We start from the raw sequence: 14,093 nt of genomic DNA on the forward strand, positions 1-14,093 counted from the left end.
GAAGGCTATCAATGGCAATTAGCCACAATGGCTATGCTCTGCCTCCACTGCTGCATTCAGGTCCAGGCTTCCCATCTTGCTGGCCAGCCAGAGAACAGGATGCTGGATTAGTCAGTTCCTCTGGCCTATCAAGGCTCTTCTTATAATTAAGTGCTTTGCTTTGGAGCGGTGTCAGGCCTCAAGATTAATAAAAATAAGACTAAAATGTTGACTAAAAATCTAACTAAGGAAGATATTGTAGAACTAGAACAAAAGACGGGAATTATGACAGCAAAGAAAGTGAAATACCTTGGAGTGTGGATATCAGCGAAAAATATTAACCTATATAAGGATAATTATGAAGTCACTTGGAAGAATATTAAGAAAGATCTTGAAATCTGGGAGAGATTGAGGCTATCTTTTCTGGGGAGGATAGCGGTTATCAAAATGAACGTTCTCCCCAGAATGTTATTTTTGTTCCAAACCATTTCGGTACTAAAAGGTTTAAAGCAGTGTAAAGAGTGGCAAAGAGCCTTAGCGAGATACATCTGGCAAGGCAAAAGACCACGAATAAAAATGAAAATATTGGTGGACAAAAAAGAAAGAGGGGGATTCGCTTTACCGGATCTAAGTTTATATTATGAAGCGGCGTGTTTAGTGTGGCTGAAGGATTGGATAAGATTGGAAAATAGGGACATCTTGGACTTGGAAGGTTTCGATAACAGGTACGGGTGGCACTCGTACCTGTGGTACGAAAAGGTGAAAGTTCATAGAGGCTTTCTAAATCATATTTTTAGGGGACCACTATTCCAAGTATGGGAAAAAAATAAAAATATATTGGAAAGGAAGACACCTTGGTGGATTTCACCAATAGAGGTGTTAACTATAAAAAAAATAAATATGGAAGGGAAAAATGCCACCTATGAAGAACTAACTTGGAAGACAGATCAAGGGATTAAACTTAGACCATATGAAGAGATCAAAAATTTATTTACTGGGTGGTTGCAATACCACCAAGTAAATGACCTGTTAAAAGAAGACAAAAAGAAAGTAGGATTTGAAGATAAAAAATCTAAATTTAATGTAGAAGTTATAGAAGGTAAGAACAAAACACTGTCAAGGATGTACGATATTTTGCTGGAGTGGTATACAAAAGATGAGGAGGTGAAGGAGGCCATGACTAAGTGGGCAATAGACACTGGATATAACATCGACTTTGAGAGGTGGTTGGAACTATGGAATAAGAATATGAGATTTACGGCATGCACGGCACTAAAGGAAAACCTGTGGAAAATGATCTACAGGTGGTACCATACACCAGTGAAATTAGCGAAGATTTATAAGTTGAAGGATAAAAGATGCTGGAAATGTAGAGAGGTAGAAGGTGACCTCTACCATATGTGGTGGTCGTGCTGCAAAGTGAGAGGCTTTTGGGAATTGGTCTATAATGAACTTAAAAAAATCTTGAAATATACATTTCCCAAAAAGCCAGAAGCTTTTTTGTTAGGAATGGTCGGTAAAGAAATTAAAAAAGAAGATAAGACCTTGTTTCTATATGCCACGACAGCTGCAAGAATTATGTTAGCACAAAATTGGAAATTAGAAGTAATACCTAACATAAGTGAGTGGCAGGTTAAAATGATAAATTATGCTGAGCTTGATAGAATATCAGGAAGATTAAGGGACCAAGACGAACAGAAATTTCATGACAATTGGAAGAAATATTTAATGTATATGGAATCTAAATCTCAGGTGACACTGGCGGGGTTGAAATAACTCTAACAGCGGGAAAGGCCTATGTAAAAGAGTTAAAAAGTACGCGACTATATAATTTATTCGATACTTACCAAAGGAATGGAGGGAAGTCCAAGGCTCAGTTGAGACTAACTCAGTTATATATTTTATCTATGATTTGTGAAGTGGATATAATTTGTATAAGGTATGTGGTGGATTTTTTGTTTATGTTTTTCCTGTATATATGTGCAAATATGAATAAAAATTTATGGAAATATATATATATATATAATTAAGTGCTTTGCATGCAGAAGCTCCTAGATTCAATCCCCAGCATCTCCGGGCATACTGTATTTACAGGAGGAAAACAGGGCAGTTGCCCAGGGTGGCAAATTAAAGGAAGAGGCATTGCATTTAATCTGTTGGGAGCCGCCCAGAGTGGCTGGGAAACCCTGCTGGATGGGTAGGGTATAAATATATTATTATTATTATTACCACCTCCCCACTGCCCTGCAAGATAGCTGCGTGAAGAGCACCTGAAGTGGTCAGAGGCCACACTGAGAGTGTCACTCAAAGGGTAGTTGCCCTTGAGCAAACTCCTCTCCTCAGAAGGAGGCGAGAAGAAGGGCAGAAGGGCCTCCCATCCCCCATGCCCTTTGAGCCACACCAGCTGCATGCAGCCCCTGGACTGGTTCTTACTCTTGGCAAGAAGGCTGCCATCATGCACTGCAAGAGACAGTTCTGTGCACACCTTATTTCAGAGGCAGCAAACCTTTTCTGCTTGGGACAGAAGACAGAATAAATACATCACTGTATCCAGGTAGAGGTGGGAAAGAATCCCCAGAGACCTGCTGTCAGTCATGTAGATACTCCTGAGCTATATGGACCAATAGTCTGATTTAAGATTAGGCATCTTCCTACATCCTGGCAGTCCTCCTTTGGACCTCCATTTTAGAACAAAAAGTTGTCTTTAATGCTTCTTCTTATTGGGCCAACATCTATTGGTGTATCACTGAGACCAGGTGCACGGAACCTTTGGCCCTCCAGATGTTGCCAAACTGCAACTCCCATCAGCTCCAGAAAGCATGGCTGAAGACCAAGGATGGTGGGAGTTGTAGTTCGGCAACAACCTGAGGCTCCGCACATCTGGTCTAGGCAAGGAGTTTTGTGTTACTCAAAAGCTACAGACATTGGTTCAGTTATAACAGAGAGCTTTGTCTTGCTGGGATCCTGCCAAGATACGCCACCCAGAAGAGCCTCTTTCTCATGCTTCATTGGGAGAACCCTTTTTTTTATTAACAAGATTTATCAGGTGCCTTTCCAAAAGATCAAGTCAACACACAGCAATTCTGTAAATATCATATTAAAATGCATGATTTGTTCAGGTGTAAGTGGTAGAACTCATCTGCTGTGGCATTTAAACACAATTACTTCCAACTACAGACTTTTCTTTTATAACAAACAAAAAAAAATAGATGTGTGATTAAATCCCACAGGGCATTTAACTATGACCGAATGTATTAAGGTCCAGAGCTGAAAAAACACTCAAATTTCAAGCAGTGCATCCCCCCCCCCAATTTCTTAGTACCTGGTTGCTGAGGTTTTTTAAGCTGCTGAGTAATTGCTAGAACACAAAACTCCCAAGACCAAGTCTCTTATTCATCCAATAGCTCTGAATCACCACTATTTATCAGTCTGCCCTACCTCATAGGGGTGTCATGATAAATGTCAGCAACAGGAGTGGGAGAAAGAAAAAGCACACTCATACTCATTCACAGCCTCCCCAGGTGCTCTGGACCCCCACTTCTGCCAACACAGACAATGGTGAGGGATGATGGGAGTTGTAGTCCAAAACACCTGGCAAGGTAGTTTTTGGTGATCTTTAAGGAGCCCTTTGCTCCCAGGGAGAAAGTGGCACATGAAAAGTAAATCAGCAGCAAAAACCACCAAACTGAAGCAACAAATTGCTCTGTTCATAAGAAAATGAGGAACAGCATCACATTTGTAAAGCTTTGCAGCCAGTTAAAAATTTAGCAGCCACTTCCAAAAAAAACTGTGCCCAAACTTCCCTATGGTTTACAGAGGGCCCTGAGCGAGACAGCTGCGATGCAAGACAGAAAGGATCTAAGCTTGGAAAAGTCAGGGGGAAATGTTTTCCTCCCTTGCAACGTTCAGCAACTTGTCTCCAGAAATGGGAACATGCCAGGATATTAAATGAAGATGCTGTCCAGAGCTATAGAGCCATTCTGCCATAAGAAGGATTGATGGCAACATAACAGCAAACGACTCACCCAGCCCTTCTGCTGGGACTGCTTATTTTATATTATATATTTTATAGAGAGATATAAATGGAAAGGGCCCTCCTACATGCAACAGCAGCCAGACACACACACACACACACACACACACACACACACACACACACCCCAGACCGATAAGCCAGGCATGCAAGCTCTCTGAAGGGACATGCCGCCACCTCTTCCTACACGCTCCGGCCATAACCTCAAATACAAAACTTATTTTTAAAATGAACACAGGAGAGGACTCCAAAGCATTTCACTCTGTTCAAGCAAAATCCCCACCCCCACCCGCAATCAGGAACAGCTGCCATATTTGGGTGGGAATGATCCAGAAACCAGAGACAGGTTTAGTGGGGGAGGCTTAAAAACGCAAAATCCAGCCTTAACAACCGCCTCGGCAGAAAATACTTGGAAGCATAGCATAGAGCTTCAAATACAGAACGCGGAGAGGATGCCAGAGCGCTGGCTGGCTAGCTCTCACTTGGACAAAGGCGCAAACCTTTCCCTGATTCAGAGAAGCAAAAGCAGCAGGAGGAGGAAAGACTGGAGGGCAAAAGAAAAGGGAGGGCAGACACTAACTGCCTTGCAATAGGAGGGCCAGCATGTGGCCCTTTTCCTCACACCAGCCTTCCCCAACATGGCACCTTCAGGATGCACTGACCTACAACTCCCGTCAGCCCCAGTCAGCACAGCCATACTGTAGTTCAAAAAATCTGGATGGTGCTACACTGGGAAGGGCCATTTTTAGACAGTAAATATGTGAGGGGAGGGGAGGGAGGTCTACCTCTTCCCACTCTTCATCTTAAGACTCTTACCAGATGCAGAAATGGATGGCTTGACAAAAGTACCTTCTTCCCATCTAGACCAATGAAAAGTTTTTGTGAACTTAAAAGCTTCTGTACCATTTTGTGACATTTGAGTTCGCCCAACAGAGAAACTAAATGTGTGTGTGTTTGGGGTGGAGAATGCCAGTCGGTGTTCCTATTCACAGGAGTCAGTGTGGTGTAGTGGTTAGAGTGCTGGGAAATCAGGCTTCAAATCCCCACTCAGCCATGATGCTCACTGGGTGTGGTCTTGGGCCAGCCACTCACTCTCAGCCTAACCTACCTCACAGGGTTATTGTGATTAAGAAATGGGGAGAAGCTTGTAGGCCGTATTGAGCTTCCTGGAGAAAGGTGGGATATAAATGGAATGAATGAATGAGTGAATTTGGAAGCAAGTCCTGCAGAATTGCCCAGAAAATACACAGAATTCATCTGTTTGTTATTCTCTGCTTCCCTGCCCTCCTAATGATGCTACCAGGCTCTCATTTACAAGATGCTTCTCTCAAGACCCATTTCTAGTATCCTGTTCCCATTCTTCATGGTAAACCTGCTGACCTCTTTCTCCTACCTAACAGCTGGTTTATATTTTATCCAAGTGCAAATGCAACACACACATACACACTTGCAATAAATGTATCATGCAGACACACCAATTAGAAAGCCAGGAGAAGTCATGGCTTCTTGCCTAATGTACTTGCCCGTTCCCCCATCATGGCTAAAGTGAGAATGGAGGATTAGATCAGGAAAACAAGAGAGGGTGAGTGAGTGGTGGCGGCTAAACACTCTCTCCCTAGTGCAGTTCCAACAATCCAGTTTGGGGGCTCACAGCTGCTTTGCACCATATTAAAAAGTGGGAGGTCCTATCTCATACCCAGCAGCACAACATTTCGTTTGGCAATGACCTCTCATAGCTTCTCTTCTCCCCTGTAGAACCAACCATGGCAACAGCTAAGAACACCTTCCATATACTTCCCTGGCTGTTTTGACCCTGGCGTGTTGAGCAAATATCTCCCACTCTGGGCACCATAGAACTGAGAATGTTTCCTATCAAATAGCTCTCTCTCCTCAGATAGCTCTCTCTCCTCAGACTCAGCTGGACAGACTAAACCCAGAGCGATAATTCATGTCAGTTTGGCTTAGCTTGGCATCCCCTGCTCCCCCCCCCCTTTCTTCCTAATTACAGGTCTGAACTGTACAGTCTTGGCTGTGGGTGCTACAATTTTTCACTGAGAAAAACTCAGCCTTTTGCCCACAGTTGGAGACTGTTTTCCACATGTGAACTGAACACTACATCATAGCCCTTCTCAAGCCTCTGGCTACTTCTGCTTTTCTTGTTTTTGAAATGTGCAACTGTCTGAAGCGTGAGAAATTGCAACCAAGCCAAGTTCCTAGGCAGGGGGGTAGGGGGGAAAAACCAACGTCATGACAGTTTAAAAAGTACAAAAAACTAGCTTAGCTTGGTTGACAACTGTCAAAATCAGTATCCAAAAGAAAACAATGCCCTTTTATAGATGTTTGGTGCTGCAAACAGACTTGGCACAAAAGCTTCTCTTTTCCAAACCCTTTCTTTACTTGGAGATTTAAATAAAAAGTTTTCAGCAACTTCTTTTCTTCTCTACGGATTCGAAAGAGCCTTGACTAGGCAGTTGGTTGGTTTTTATCATTTATGTAATGTTGTTAGCCGGAATTTGCCTTATACCATTTCCCTCTTAGCAACACATTTTCCCATCTATGAGCTCTGCAGCTACCCACACTTAATCACAATCTTTCAGAAGAAAATGTATAATTTGCTTCTGAGTGCATGAACATAATGCTACTTGAATAAGTCAGTTCAAGACACTGAATATTTTTACGTAAGCAAGATAATGACAGGTTTGTTCTTGTTTGAAACCCTCCCCACACCTGAAAAGAAAAAGAAACCCACCAACCCAACACTGTTTCTATCAAGACCATTAAATCTGCCTACAAAATGTAACCCCCTTTCAAAGGGAAGGAGAAGCCAAATTTTAACAAAAGGGGAAAAAAGTCAGGCATGCTTTGTACTCCAAATTACATCAGTCAGTCAACAATGGATTAACTCCTCACTTCCTCCCCAACTCCCTTCCTACAAAAAAAGTAATTTTATGTCTGATATGGCAGCGTGTGGGGACCAGGGGAAACAAATACCTCATTATCTGGAACCAATCCATCCGTTTCAGCAGGAGGCCCTTCAGCAACGAGGGAAGAAAAGGAGGTACTTTCTGAGTCTGGCACAGCAGAGGTCAGCTCCTCCTCTCCACTTGCAGGTGCTGCAGAAGAGGGCAGCTGTGCTGTGCTGCAAACTGTATCCCACACTGCTCCAGGTGCCAGAGAGAAACCAACTTCTGGTGGCTCTGGCACACCATCTGCACCCAATGGCATAGAGATGGCAAGGCCTTTAATCGCTTGGGCCACCTGAACAGGCTCCTTGGTGGAGGTGGGCATTGTGGCATTGGCCAGCTCTTCCAGAGCAGGCCGTTCCTCTCTACTTAGAGGCATATTTTCCAAGGAGAATGGCACAGAAGCAGAGGACATCTCCTCTGCATTTGGTAAGAATGGTATCAGGTCCTCTGCTTTGGGCTCCGAAGTGACTCCTGGAAGACCATCTTGACCACAAACTTCTTTATACCTGGACATGCAGGCAGCATCCACAACAGGCCCCTCTGCCTCTGGGGTTGAAGCAAGTGAGGATGGCAAAGGCAGGGTGGAACATGTTACAGCTGCTGGACCATCAGTGATGGAAGGCCCCACTCCAGTAGAAGGAAAGGGGTCAACAAGCTTCTCTGGGCTATCTGGAGGGGCATCAAGAGTCTTGTCACTAGGGAGGGGACTGACAGAAGCAGATTCCTCTCCAAAAGAAGAGGCCAAGTCTTCTGAACTGGGCTGTGCAGCAAACAAATCTTCAACAAAAGCTTGTGAGTTGGTACACACAAACTTGGCACTACATTCCTCATCCTTTGTTATCTCACTGTCCCTGCTCTGCCCAAAAAGGAACTCCAAGTCTCCAGGTTCCAAGCAATATCTCTTCTCTTCCACTGGGCTGCCTTTGGCTGCTGCTCCCTGCTCAACTACCTCTGGTGTTTCCTCCTGGAGAAGGGCTGCACTTGCTGACACCTCTCCATCACACAGCAGCCTTGTTAAAGCCTCAGGTTGACATACAGCCTTCAAGTTCTCAGAGGAGCCTACATGTTTTAGAGGCTCCTCAGAGTCCTGCAATGCAAACTCCCTTTGTGAAGGCACCCAGGAACTATCTACATCCTCTATGTCACTAACGTGGCCCCCACAAAGGAGGTTTTCTTTATCCAGTTCTGCAACTTCATCCTCAGAAACCAGCTCTGGGACATCCCAGTTGGAGAAGTCAGTCCTTTCTGATGGGTTGAGCTCATCGCAAGCCTGCAGCTCTTTCCCCATAGCACTCATCATCTCTTTTGCCAAGTCAAAATCTGGTTGGGAGTCCAGCTCCTCAGCAGTTGTGGCAAGTTCATCATGGCTCGGGGATGCCTCCTTTGCTCCATAGCAAATGACAGGCTGCATTTGCTGCTGCTCATTTTCTCTGCCTATGGCAAGAACATGGATGCAAGGAGGTGGTTCTCTACAGCAAGGGAAATCAACTGAAGCCACAGGTTCACCCATGGCAAAGTCCAACAATCCTTTGACCCTCTGGCTTTCTGCAGGGTCATGACCTGCCAACAGTTCTGCCCCATACTCCTCTATCTGACTAACTAAGGATGAGAGTGATTGTTGGGATACAGCATCTTTTTCAAGCGGAGGACTGGAAGACGTCACCTTTTCAGAGTCACCAGAAGTTTCCCGTTCAGAGTAGCACTCTGAAAGGGTAGCTTCTGCTGTACTTACTGCTTGAGAACCACATGTGGCATCAAAGTCCTCCAGATCTGAGACCACAGCAGAGTCTGCCATGCTGACTTCAAGGTGAGTCAAGGGCTGGGAGGCTCCCGCCAAGTCCTTCTGCATGTCCAGCCCTTCTGAACACTGATTAGCATCCTGTACCTCCAGATCACCTGGAGCCACTCCATCCCCTCCTTCTTCGACCATGCAAAGCTTTTCTAGTTCAAGGAACATCTGCACAGAATCCGTGTCAGAGAACTGCTCTGGGGCAAGAGAGATGGCACAGGCTTCTAGGCCAGAAGCAAATTCCTCCTCTTCAATTTCGGCTGCTACAGCTTCAGCATTGCAGGCACCAGCCTCCTCCTCCTCCTCAAGAGTAGCGTTTAAGTCTTGGTGCGTTTCCTGGGGAACGAGAGCAGAGTTGACAGCTCGCAGCTGTGAGTCATCCCACAGCTCTTGCCAGTGAGATGGGTGGTTAGAGGTCCCTTGGACACCAGCAAAACTCTCTACAGCTTCCGTAAGTGTCACGGCTGGAACACTTAATTGTTCCTTTTCTTCAGAAATATCTGTCAAGTAACAACTTCTTTTCTCAGCAGCCTTCCCTGACAGCAAGCCTTCCTCCCACTCCTCCCCAGCCTCCATCATGATCAATCGCTCATCCTCCTCAAACCTCAGCTCCGACTCAGTCTTTTCCCGGAGGTTGGGGGCGATGAGAATGCTCATCCCTGGGTCCAGGAGCTCTTCACTCAGGCAAGGAGACAGTGGCACTGTTTCTATGACACAGTCTGTGTTGTCTGCCTCCAAGGTGTCATGATGCCCACTGCCAAGGCCTGCTCTGATGGCATTTTTCATCACCCTTGGCCACGTGGCGCTCGAGAGCCTGTGGTCCCGCCGCCTGCCGCCGGTCAGGTCAACTACCATGTCCTCTGGTCCCAGAAGAGGCTGGCACTCATCCTGAGACAACTCACAGAAGGCTTCGCTTAGCTGCTTCACTTCCTGAATTTCTGGAACTCCAGACAGTTTGGGAATGTGCTCCAGGGTCAACGGTTCTGACATGCATTCCCCCTGGTCGGACTGCCTAGGGCTCTCTGCCAACATGGCAGTGGACTCCTGCTTCTCTTGCAAGGATGGGTTAGAAACTCCAGCTTCTGAGACTTCACTCAAGGAGGCCTCAATTCTCTCAGCAAACTCGGGGAAATTGGGTGGCATAAAGGACTTCCATGACCGCCTGTTGACATTCTCCTTCTTCTCTGGGTTTGGCCGCCGCCTTGGGGGTGCCGGTGCTGACTTGGAGACATCACTGCTAAGTTTCAAGGCATCAAAAATGACCCTCTCGTCTAACTTTTTGCTCTCGGGTGCCTTTGATTCAAAGACACTGGGTGCCCCTAAAGTCCCATTGCTAGAGATTGTGCTGCCATCCCCTTTTTCAAGGGTACTCTTGGAAGGCTGGCTAGTCTTGGACCCCTGATCAATTTGCTCATTTATCCTCATGGTGTCGTAGATGGACCTCTGAGGGACGTAACAGTCTTCTATATACCCATCCTCATCCTCTCCTTTCCCCAAGCAAGCAGGACTCTGCCTTAAACAGTCAGGCCTGCTGAGTGGCTTGCCCATACTTTTCAAAACAATAAAAGAAAACAGAACAGAATAGAATGGGGGGACCCGCAAAGAAGAGTCCCACAACAAGCAAAAAAAAAACCGCTCCCCTGCCTCACAAGCTCTCCATTCAAAGCAAAAAGAAATAGATTACGGTGGAGCAGGGTGTCTTTTAAAAATCCCTAATAACGACTTGGGAGGCCACAATTTTGTATTCCACAGAAGTTACAGAGCTTTCCAGAGAGAAGTCATCTTCCACCGTGGAAGTCCTTGAAAGAGGCAAGGCATTCCATGGCTCCTGCGGAAACGCTAGCAGTCCAAGGCCAACACATAAAGCCGTTTTTGCCGATCGCTATTTGCAAGCCCTCCGCCTCCTCCGGTTGCTCGGTAGGGCTGTTCTCCTTAAGGCAAGTCTTCCAGCCCGCTCCGACAAAGCCTCTTCCAGAGGGCGCCCCGGTCGGAAGCTCAGCAGCAGCGGCGGCGAGGAAAAGGCCAGCTCTCGGGAAGGCGGCCGCAGAGCGCGCTCTCCTGGCGGAACAAAGGCCCGGCCTCCCGCGCGCCTCCATGCCCGGGCAGAACTGCGCTTTGCAGAGGCTGCTTCGCCGGCCCCTCGGCGCGGCGCGGCTGGCTCGGACTGCGCCTGGCGGCGGAGATCCCTCGCGATCCCAGCGCAGGAAGTTCTTCATGCCGGGCGACGTCGGGCGCCTCCAATCTGCCCAGCATCCTCGGCCAGCGGGCGGGATAACTGGTTCAGCGCCGCTAGCAAAGGCCCTGGAAGGTAGGCGGGCAGATCTCCCCGTGCAGTCTGGAAGCGACCGGGGATCTCGTGGCGAAGTCTGCTCGGCGTTTCTCCCTCGCTCAAGGGCGGCGGCAGCCGGCGGACAGAAGCAGAGGCACCCCCGCAGGGAACGGGCCGGGACAGCCGGCTGCCGCTGTCCTCGCCGGGCTGCTCTCGGCTCCTACCATGCTCGGGCCGCGCAGACGTAGCTCTCCCCGCTTGCTCGCTCTCCAGGAGGGAAGTTTAGTTGGAGCCTTTTGTGCGTCGCGGCGGCGGCGGCAAGAGCGGGGCCCGCCTCCCCCGGCAGCCGTCCCCGCCGAGCCGAGCCGTGGGCTGCATGTCAAGCGAGCAGCAGGAGCAGGAGCCGCCGCCGCCCCCTCTTCTGTGCTCCCGAACGGGGCTGCAGCTGTCACGGCCCTTCTCAGCGCACAAACTTCTTGCCGGGGGAACAAAAGGCTGCGCGGCGAGGCTAGCTCGGATGGAGGGATGCAGAGCGCGCGACGGCTGGCTGGCTGGCAGGCCGCTCCTCTTGCTCGCCCTTGGAGGAGGCCGGCGGGGCGAGACCCAGCAGCAGTCCGCCCCCCGCCCGGGAAGCCCAACTCCGGCAGGAGAGCTCCGGCCCTCAGCGCCAACGGCTGCGAGATTCCGGCTGGGCCACCGAGCTGCCAACTCCGAGGGGAGGGGACGCGCCGAGTGGCGAGGAGGGAGAGAGGGGAGGGAGGAAGGAGGCGGGGACCAGCAGGCGAGGCGAGGCGGGGAGGAGGTAGGATGGGGGCGGCCTTAGTGAGCCCCAGGCGGGCTCGGCGAAGCCAACGGCCACGGGCGGATGGAGGCGCGGAAATCGAGCCCCGCCAGTCAAGGACCCGGCCGCTCAGCAGCGGAAAAGGCGGCTGGGCGCTGAGCCTGGTCCGCGGGGGAGAAAAGGAATATTGCTGGTTCAAGGGGAGAAACAACCCCTCCCGCGCCTTGTCTGGGTCTCCCCCTCCTCCTCTGCCCCCTTCGCCTGGGGCGGGGGTCGCAGCGCAAATCCCTTGACAAAGAGCAGCGACGTCTTGCTTCCCTCCAGCGCGCCCCTCCGCTGACTCCGGTTCGCGGAGGCCAAGACTTTTTTGAGGGGCGGGAGAGACGCCTTGCGATCAGCAACCGCCCGCACGACTGCCAGCGAATCTCTCCTGCAAACAACCGTCCCCCAAACCAGAGAAATATAAGGTTCTGCCTCGAGTAGCACACTGGTGCCGCAAAGATAGTAGAGACGTTTAGTTGGAGCGTGAGAACGCGCCGCTTGAACATGTGCAGAGTGCAGAGCAAACAATCCTCACAAAGCTGCAATTTTCACTAGGGGGAGGAAATGATAGTACCTCACCACTGTCTTCCTCCTAGGCATACAAAACCACTATTATAAATTGCTGACGTTGGGTTTTTCCAGGAGAGGGCAGGGGAAATAACTTGCAGATGAGCTTATTAATTTGATGGAGCAGGGGAGGTACCTGTGCAGAGTAAATCCCTCTTCCTTAGCTCTTATTTGCTATCCAGCAATTGGCTAAGGAGTTGCAGGTCATTTACAGCCTTACAGCTTTGACAACACTGTATGAAAGCATCCTCACTTCCATTTATTTTTTTTAAAGCACAGGTGTGCACGTCTAAGAAAACAGCAGGACAGGGTCAAGATGTGTCTTTATGTGGAAATATCTGCACAAAGGTATGCTAGGATATTTCAAATGGGGCTAAAGTTTCATAGTTGGATTTCAAAGGCGTTTGCCCGACATTTCCCTTGCAACACACCACCATAGGAGGGCCATAGCAAAGACCCAACATAACCTGCTTCTAACTACATGATAGGATTAAGCCCTGTGAAACGAAGAATAAAAGAGTTCCTCTTTTGGGGGCCTTTCTCACACAACATCACACCCACAACCAGCCCACATGGTACTGAGGACAGGATCACACTTCAAAACGACCTTGACAGATTAGAGAACTGGGCCAAAACAAACAAGATGAACGTTAACAGGGAGAAATGTAAAGTGTTGCACTTGGGCAAAAAAAATGAGAGGCACAAATACAAGATGGGTGACACCTGGCTTGAGAGCAGTACATGTGAAAAGGATCTAGGAGTCTTGGTTGACCACAAACTTGACATGAGCCAACAGTGTGACGCGGCAGCTAAAAAAGCCAATGCAATTCTGGGCTGCATCAATAGGAGTATAGCATCTAGATCAAGGGAAGTAATAGTGCCACTGTATTCTGCTCTGGTCAGACCTCACCTGGAGTACTGTGTCCAGTTCTGGGCACCACAGTTCAAGAAGGACACTGACAAACTGGAACATGTCCAGAGGAGGGCAACCAAAATGGTCAAAGGCCTGGAAACTATGCCTTATGAGGAACGGCTAAGGGAGCTGGGCATGTTTAGCCTGGAGAAGAGGAGGTTAAGGGGTGATATGATAGCCATGTTCAAATATATAAAAGGATGTCACATAGAGGAGGGAGAAAGGTTGTTTTCTGCTTCTCCAGAGAAGCGGACACGGAGCAATGGATCCAAACTACAAGAAAGAAGATTCCACCTAAACATTAGGAAGAACTTCCTGACAGTAAGAGCTGTTCGACAGTGGAATTTGCTGCCAATCTGGCTTCCCTGCAACATGACTATTTGCAGAAACAAAGCACCAAGAGCAAGCAAAGGTGAAGGTTTCTAAGCTCTAGCAACACTGCAGGAGCTGGCAGGAAAAACATTGCACAGGCGTTTGCCTCAATGAGGCCCTGAATCCTTAATGCTCAATAGTCCCAACTCCTTGTAGTTACACAGTTTTCAAGCTTTTCTACATTGAACTTTGCCCACCTTGTCATGTAGGAGGGCATCATTCTCAGCTCATACCAGGTGTTCTGGGCTTCTCCCTGGAAACCAAAAGCACAGCCTGCAACACTCTGTGGCTGGTGAAGGGAGTTGCTGGTAGTCTTGGGGCAAACACTCTTTCAAGGAAGATTGTCGACCTTGATTTGAGGAACCCACAGTGAACACTTGAC

General features: G+C 48.3%; 1 protein-coding gene across 10 annotated transcripts in view; it reads right to left on the reverse strand.

Annotated features, from left to right (window-relative positions):
* The window catches only part of MACF1 (microtubule actin crosslinking factor 1), a 203,976-nt gene that overhangs the window by 48,750 nt on the left and 141,133 nt on the right, over positions 1–14,093 (reverse strand). The window lies entirely within an intron of this gene.

The sequence above is a fragment of the Podarcis bocagei genome, assembly GCF_964188305.1.
Source record: "Podarcis bocagei genome assembly, chromosome: 7".
NCBI classification, from domain to species: Eukaryota; Metazoa; Chordata; class Lepidosauria; order Squamata; family Lacertidae; genus Podarcis; species Podarcis bocagei.